Source organism: Pseudophryne corroboree, chromosome 8, assembly GCF_028390025.1.
Source record: "Pseudophryne corroboree isolate aPseCor3 chromosome 8, aPseCor3.hap2, whole genome shotgun sequence".
In the NCBI taxonomy this organism is placed as follows: Eukaryota; Metazoa; Chordata; class Amphibia; order Anura; family Myobatrachidae; genus Pseudophryne; species Pseudophryne corroboree.
The window spans coordinates 270,759,911-270,766,282 of record NC_086451.1 but is presented as its reverse complement, the minus strand read 5'-3'; the positions used below and the strand labels follow the sequence as shown (position 1 = coordinate 270,766,282).

Here is a 6,372-nt window from a genome sequence, read left to right as displayed (position 1 = left end):
ATATGGAATCCAAAATCTGCGAGAATCCGACAGTGGGATGATAACATTTTGCCTCATTCTGGTTTACAAGTCTGGCGGGAAGTCCCAAGCCGGGCTCGGGATGTGAAGTTCGGGGGGGGGGGGGTTGGTTCTCAGAGAACCAAACCCACTCATCTCTAGTTTGCATACATCTCTGTATGAGGTCCTATGACAAATCAAGGCTATTCAATGCTGGGCACTTTCCTGTGATAGGTAAATCCCCCCGTGACTGAATAGACCTAGGAGACAGAAATAGAGGGACCACAGCAGCTTCTTGCATGTGTTATGTTTTGCCCAATTGAAAATCAATAGGAAGTGGTCATCGATTTTTGATCATTTGGGGGCGGATGGGTCAAAAAAAAATTTAGTTTTTTTTTGCAATCAATTTTAAATGGAACTAACAAAAATGTCAGACTTTAAACTGCTAAAAATCAATCAATGTTGATATTTAAAATAGATTTTAAAATTGACTGTTAGTAAATATGCAATTAAGACCATAGTTGTTGACATCCTGGCTGCCAGGTCAGCTCAGCAGGGGGCGAGGCAAAGGTATGATGCATTGATGGGGCAGGGTGGATGCAGAATGGGGGCATTGTCACTACAATCACATCATTGCAGCTATGCCCACCGCTCTCTAATGCTGAGATTACCAGCATTATACTGCAGGGGGTGTGGCTATGATGACACAATACAGCGAGAATCGCGTCATCAACATCCTGGTCTGCTCACTTTACTCACTAAGGGGTCTATTCATGAAGCAGTAAAAAGTGTGGAAAAGTGAGCCAGTGGAGAAGTTGCTCATGGCAACCAATCAGCATTGAAGTAACATTTATAATTTACATACTAAAACATTATAAAGAGCAGCTGATTGGTTGATGGGGAAATATCTCCACTGGCTCACTTCTTCCACCCAATTTTCAGAAGCCTCCTGGCCATTCCGGGAGAGCAGGCAAGTATGATTTAGACCCTAAAACACAATTAAGGTGCCTGTATTCAGGAATGCTTGCTATCCCTGCCCCAGTCTGGCCCCAAAGCAGCTGTAGGCTGTCATTTAGTCCAATAACAGTGCATGCATAGTACTGATCCTTACCTTCTAACATTGAAGTAGTACACAAACCATTGGGTTGAAACCAGAGGCGTTTGTAGAGAGGAGGGGACCTGTGTGCAGACTCAGTGTGTGGGCCCCCTCGTCTCCTGTAGCTGTCGCCTCTGCTGTTATCACTCTCAGCACTGAGACCCTGGACTCCTGACCATTTTTTCAGAGTCCTGCGTATGCGCTGTAGACTCTGGTACTGTGCCAGAGTCTCTAGTGCTCAGTGGACTAGCAGCGGTGGTGACGGCTACGGGAGAGGAGGGGGCCCACACACAGTCACCGATAAACGCAGGAAAGGTGAGTATAGAAGAAATGGGTGCAGTATGTGTGGTGTGGGCCTCCTCTGGTCCAAGGGGCCCGTGTGCACCACACACAGTGCATCCATTATTGATATGCCAGTGGTTGAAACTTACAGTAGCTCTACAGTCACAAATGGTTTCACACATACAGTAATTCTATGATCTAAGAATAAAGCAGTACGTCTATCGTTCTCAAACGCCTGATAATATTGTTTCCATGCTACAACATGTTTGAGAACAATCATAGATCATTTTTTCTAGCTTTGTTTTATGTAGACCAGTCTTCCCTTACAAGCTTGCTATGCCAGATATATGGAGTCTGCCAAGGTCAACATCAACCAACATTGTAGTAAATTCAGTAATCAAATCTGAGACTTTATTTCTTGTTATTTAATAAGAAAGGACCTTTCAAAGATAGCGTGTGCAGCAAAGTCTTTGCAGATATGTTATCTAAAATGCAATCTGTCTTTTATAATTTCCATTGTTTCCGCTAATCATTGCTGTCACTTCATACAAAAGGAGACTGTTTGGCAGATTAAACTTCTGCACTTATTTGTATTTCTTTTTGAATCAATCTACTTATTTAACAAATACTCAGAGACATAGTCTTCTCTTTGCACAAGATATAGATTAAAAATAAAAATGAGAAATTGTCTACTAAAGAATTAATGTGTTAGAAAAAGGTCTAAGTGAATGACCAGGTGTCAGAAGATATTTTCTTATTCCAAAAGACAAAAGATATGTAATACTGTTCTTGTTTCTAACCAGGAAAATGCATATATTCTCCAAAAAAATATGTTAATTTATATTCATTTTAAAGCAATGGATGTAATTAACAACAACATTGTTAATCTAATCATATAAACATTAAAGCAATAGTACTGTTTATAAAACATGTTGGGTTAGACTTTTGTTTCCAATCAAAGGTAAGTATCTTACCTTAGGTGTTACCTTAGGGGTCTATTTATCATGCTTTTTTATCATAAAATAATGCATAAACTAGTTATTTGTATGTATCCAGGCTATGTAACAACAGCCAGATGCAGGAGTTGATGCAAAAGGCTAACTACAGCTGGAGATCAGTCTCCATTATTATTAATGGGGACCCCTCTCTGACCTACTACGCATTCTCTATTGGTGTATACAGCTTTATGCTTATGTAAGAATTTTAGCAGGAGAGGAATGTTACAATCCCTCTCCCACAGTCTCTCTCTAACTCTGAAAATTTATACTGTGTGGTGTGCGATGCCAATTTCTCAGCATAGACATAAAAATTGGTGTGCTCAGGGGTACGTGTGGTGCCCTAACCTGTATGGTAAAAAAATTCTGTGGCCTGCTGGTCAATAAAAGTACCAATAAGTGTAGTCAATGTCCCAGTTGTTCTTATTTGGTTGGAAAAAAGTACTTTTAAACTGGGATGCTTTGGAACTTTGTAAAATGTAGGTAGGGTGTTCTTAAAGCAAATAAGTTGTGATCCATTTAAATATAGCTACTTTGTAATGAAATAGGCTTTAATTGCAATATTATTTCTCCCTCTGCTCCATACACACTTAAATAAAAGTTTTATTTAGTGCTTTATAAGAAACACATCTGCTAGCAATTACTACCACTAGAAGTACTACCAGACAAATAGTAATAAGCTTGAAATAGCATTGGAACATATATTGTTAAATAATACATCAAAATAATATAGCTTTCCTGGTGTCAGTTATCCTGACAAATGGCCAAGACAGACTTTTTATACCTTAGACGACTCCTCCCAGACTGACAGGAAAATTACACACCTACTTTGCCTTCTTAAAGAAGTACTTCACAGCTGCTTTGTTTTGATCAGTCACAGGCCTTCAGCTGTGCCAGGCTGCAGGGGAGATATACATTGAAATCAACAAGCAACTAAAACACACATTTTTTATCTTCCAAATGCATTACTTCCTGGGCTTAATAGCTAAACAACTCTGGTTCTTCTGCAGCACACTGTTCCTATTGCCACATTTCCCTCCCCCTAGTGTTGCAGTCATGCAATGTGGACCACATGAGGAGCACAAATATCCGGGACAGAGTATCTGCATTTTTGTGTAGGATCCCAGGCTTAAGTTCCACAGCAAACCAAAATGGTTGTAGCACCAGGAACCACCTGGCAATCTTGGCATTCACATCTTGAATTCTCTGCATCCATTGCAATGGACCATGATCTGTGATTAAGGAGAATTCTCTTTCCAGCAAATAGCATTGAAGTGTCTCTATGGCCCACTTTATGGCCAGGCACTCCCTCTCAATTGTAGTATATTTTTGTTCCCCCTACAACAACTTCCTGCTCAAATACAATGTAGGGTATTCTACCCCCTTGCTTTCCTGGGACTGGACTACACCTAAGCTAACATTGTTTGTCTGGAGAAAGAATCTGACAGAAAATGCCGATGCCTATTGTACTAGAGAGGTAAAAAGGACCAGAGGTAGATCTTCCCATGATGTTTCAGCAAAACTGGTCAGATTTGGTGCTCAGTGGCAGAGTAGGTAAGGGAAAAGACTGTCAAAGACTAAAATAAAGCAAACCCGGAGGTTTTCAGAAAAAAAACACCACCATCTCAACCTGCTAGCATTGCTCCCTTTAATTGATATTGTATACTTTTTCCATTTTTCTTTTACTTCAATTGTTAATTTACATAACTGCAATTCTTTTGCTGCTGAAAACCTAAAAAGATCACATAAACTAGAGTCATGCTAAATACTTCAAATGTACCTTATGGGTTTCTTATGCACATTTTATGAGCTAAGCATGACTTCATTAATTGAATCATTTGGACCTCTGCTAAATGTGTAAAAGATGCATTTTCATGGAAGTAGGTAGATAAAGCTATCTCTAACTTGAGATTAATTTTAATATGTAATTGGCACCATAGGTTTACGTATGAAGCAACATGTATACTCCATAATTCATAAGAAGATGACAGATAGGGACATGTGGATGGCACTGCAGTAAGCATATCAGGATGGGAGTCTCATGAGTAGAATACATTTGAGAAGTGCATTGTATAATACAGTTATATGAAATCAGAAGTATGAGAGATTATAGACAGGATGATGTCTGTCTCTCAGCAAGTAATATCTATTGGACTATAAATAGATAATAAATAAATGGCTACAGCCATTAGGCAGAAATTAAACACCTGAGTTTGACTTCCTAGTTGAGGTGTTGGAGGCAAACCCAGCAAAGGTAACAGCAGACACAAAGCATTGCTATTACATTTCCTGGGAAGTGTACCCTGTGATTAAAATGCTGAGATAACTGCAAGCAAAGAGTGAAAAATTTAGAAAGTTAGGTCACAAAGCATTTAAATGCAAGCAAACAAGTTTGAATCTTATGCAGAGCCAAAAATGCAACAGCAAAAGATGATTCAGCCTGAGTGTTACAGATAACCACAAAAAGGATTGTTGGAATATTGATTCAGGTGCAGCAAGGCATTTCAGCTGCAATTAAGAATGGTTCACCAAGTTAACTGAGTGTGACCATTTTACACTCAAAGGGATTGGCAATAAAGTGCTAAGCTCTATTAAAAATGTTATCAAGAACAAAAGTCACAGAAATGTAAACTGTATTGTTTATACCAGAGATGGAAACAAATCTTATCGCCTTCAGTGTCCTAGACTAGAGAGGCAATAGAGTTAATTTCTCTAAAGGAAAGCACCTTGTGATAAACAGAAGTAATCCATGAACAAGGTTGTGACTCCGCACTAGTCCTGAGGTTTCAGAGATAATTTATTAAACCAGAATTACGTTCATATGTATGGTAGGTATTACCTACAAATATTAGTGCCTGGTGGTGCACCCAGAGTCAGGAAAAGGCTAGAGAAAAAACAACTTTGCAGAAGACTCTTGTGTGGGTGCACTCTTGTTTTCGTTATATGATTGTAGATTAAAACATAGCTTTTATTAATTAATTTAAAATAAATCCTCACTCTTATACTCCACCATGTTTGGTTAATAGGATATATTTATATCTCAATGCACTAAAAGTGCTTCAAAAAAATTGGAAATGTTCTGGTTAGTCTATCACCAAAAGACTTGTAGGGGGATATAGACACTATAGTTCTACATCCATTCCTAACCAACCAGCACAAGCGAAGCTTGTTTTAATGAGACCTCAATGGGTCAAAATTAATCGGACCAGTTTTATCAAGAGTATGTGTCGTAGCAGAATTATATACATATATTTCGGTTGCCTGCTAATGCCCCCGTATTTTACAAGACAATAAGTTTTGCTAATTTTTTAGCTTTGGATATCTAGCAGATAAGAGAAGAAAAACAGAAGAGAAGGGGGAAAAGAAAAAGGGGGGAGAGAAAAAGTGGTGATCCTGCTGTTCGTATCCGGTCGGAGGGGGTCATTGATTACAACACCGGGTATTCCCTGGGGGTCTCCCTCACAGGTACTGACCCAGCCCACCACCGTTTTGCTTCCAAGATCAGACGAGATCGGGCTCTGTCGGTGGGGTATGGTAGTAACTTTTGACGCAATTGGTCGACCCACCAATGAGAGTGCACCGATTAAAGATTTCAGAAAAAGACAAATGCGGATCTGCTGTCTACGTTAGACGCAGGTTTTTACCTGTGAATCATAAATGAGAGTCCGCTGATATAAGAAAATTTTTGAGGCTGCAGATGAAGATAAAGGTAAGTTTTTTAGGGTAAGGGTACACGATCAGTATATGCTAGATGTGACTTGTATTAAAATAACACCAGTTAGTCCCACCTATAACCGCCATGTGTTATGCCGCTAGGCAGGGAACATTAAGAGATCGATGTCACAGAGATCATGTGTTATTTACAATAGGTACTGACAGTTTTTTTGATAATTTAGACATACATATATTATATCTAAAATCTCTGCTGTGAGCTAGATGGGATTGAAAGGGCTAAAGCACATATCCCAAGAGAGACTCCCCCAAGAAGGAAAAGTTTTTTTA

General features: G+C 39.2%; 1 pseudogene; it reads right to left on the bottom strand.

Annotated features, from left to right (window-relative positions):
* Positions 1 to 5,794: 5,794 nt before the first annotated feature.
* On the bottom strand, positions 5,795 to 5,913 carry LOC134953932 (5S ribosomal RNA; annotated as a pseudogene).
* Between the last annotated feature and the right edge of the window lie 459 nt (positions 5,914 to 6,372).